We start from the raw sequence: 2189 nt of genomic DNA, 5'->3' as shown, positions 1-2189 counted from the left end.
CTATATCATGAAAGCAAATCCACAACAAACGTAACTAGGGCTATCTAGCAAGGCCATATCTGCACTGGGCTATATGTTATTTGGACTCAGGAATGAGCATAGGGTATGGGTATATATCCAACACACGAATGCTCCATTTTTCTAAGTTCTTCCATAAATTGGGGGATCAAGCCCCATACCTACATCTAAACATGTATTAGACACGGGTGTTGGACATATGTACTTCAATAAAAATGAAGAGTTTTAAGTAACATATGCATTGGGTAGAAATCACAAGTTTATGTACAAAAATACTGAAAACAGATGGTCGAGTGAAGAGCATGTTGCTACCAGGAAATACCATTTTATGCTTCTTGAACATTCTCTCTTACAACTTCAGGAAATAAATAATATTCGCCCATTTGATCTCTTTCCCCTTTAGCTTTCCACCATCCAAAACAAAACAAATACTAATAACATGAAATGAAATTTTCTTCCCATCAGGTTAGTTCAAATTCCAAAAGCTAGTTGAAATGTTGATCAAGAAATTAGACCAAAAAAAATTATTCCAAAAGATTGGAATAGCTTATCGCTAAGAAGAGAAGCCTAAAAAACATTTTTACAAACACTTGGCATGCATACAACATAAATCTTTTTTGCACAAAATAATTAGAGATTTTTGGTGGGAGCCGAAGATTTAAACGTTCAAGCCGCCTGCCGATCTTGATTTAAGGGACAATAAAGCTGATATCTTAGGGTACCCTGATGCCTTTGGTAACAATTTTTGCCCTGTGATAGTATCAACCAATGTAAATTTTTCCAAGGAAATATAAGCATAGAAAATAACTTATCTTCCTAACATACAGTCAATAGTATTGCAATACCGATTCAAGTTACGAACTCAAGGCAAATACCACATAAACGATTAAAAAAATTAGATATTCGGACTGAATAATTCGAGAAAAAAAAGATTTGAACCTAGTATAAGATTTCAATAGGGCGATTGGTGAGGAAGACTACGATTGCGATGGGGATAAGAGAAGAAATTTGAATGTTGCATGTTCTATCCGCGGTCATTGCAATATTATCCATACATTGAGATTGTAGAAAAAAAAGGAGAGGGCTCTTGGTTGTAGTTTAGTTTTGAGAATTATTTTTGAAAAGTTTAGTTAATTGAAAGGGATGTAGCACAGTTTGGTAGCGCGTTTGTTTTGGGTACAAATTATCACAGGTTCAAATCTTATCATCTTTATCTATTATTTCTCCTTTGAGCAGTAACGAGTGAGTCATTTTAGATTGATTAAAATTAAGCATATATAATCTATCATTTTCTCATATAATATATGATAGTACAGTTTCGCGTGATGTATTGGGGTTGTAAAATAAAAAAAATCCTCTTTTTTACAGTCTTATTTATTATGATAAGAAAACGCTCTTAGTTCAGTTCGATAGAACGTGGGTCTCCAAAACCTAATGTCATAGGTTTAAATCCTATAGAGCGTGATTCCATAAATTTAAGTTTTTAGTATTGTTGTCAAACAGTGCTTTTGAGAAATAAAATGTCCATTTTAAACATGATATTATAAAGTAATAAATATGCATTTACATAACGTTTAAATTAGCTAATATTATGATATTTTAGTAAGAATATAAAAAATGATTTATTTTAACTTGTTGTTAATATTTTAATATATGAAATATAAATTTTAAATATTTTTAAGCAATTAATATTAATTATTTATAAAATTTAATTAGAATATATAAACTATATTTTAAATATTTAAATATAACCATTAAATATTTGTAATTAGACATTAACACATTTGTATTATTCTAAGAAATATTTTTTTAATTAATGATTTTATTTTAAAATGTAACCTATATTAGATATTAACATAACATAGAAAACATAAACCTAACAAATTAAAATATTGATATATATATATTAAAAAAAATTATACATTAGCATTTGAAATTTAACGTGAATGAAAAATGAGAGAAGAAAAATAGAAGGATGAAAAAGTAATAATGCTTCCAGAAGTGCTTTTGGCTCAAGAAAAGTTAAAATTTTTAGCTTCTAAGTAAAATTCCTTTTGAAAAGTTACTCATTTCAACCAAAAGTTATTTGTTTAGCACAACTTTTCTTTCAAAAGTGCTTTTGAAGCCAAAAGTGTTTTTTTAAGCATTGTTAAACAAAATCTTAATATTGT

At 28.7% G+C, this 2189-nt stretch overlaps 1 long non-coding RNA gene across 1 annotated transcript; it reads right to left on the bottom strand.

The window, feature by feature from the left end:
- Positions 1 to 234: 234 nt before the first annotated feature.
- Positions 235 to 1190, bottom strand: LOC121214719 (uncharacterized). Its single transcript, XR_005910426.1, has 2 exons — positions 958 to 1190; positions 235 to 768 (listed from the first exon to the last, which is right to left on the bottom strand). It is a non-coding gene; the product is annotated as an uncharacterized lncRNA (long non-coding RNA).
- Positions 1191 to 2189: the final 999 nt, after the last annotated feature.

The sequence above is a fragment of the Gossypium hirsutum genome, chromosome D02 (assembly GCF_007990345.1).
Source record: "Gossypium hirsutum isolate 1008001.06 chromosome D02, Gossypium_hirsutum_v2.1, whole genome shotgun sequence".
Classification (NCBI taxonomy): domain Eukaryota; kingdom Viridiplantae; phylum Streptophyta; class Magnoliopsida; order Malvales; family Malvaceae; genus Gossypium; species Gossypium hirsutum.
The sequence above is the reverse complement of the archived record's forward strand: the minus strand, read 5'-3'. Positions and strand labels throughout refer to the sequence as shown.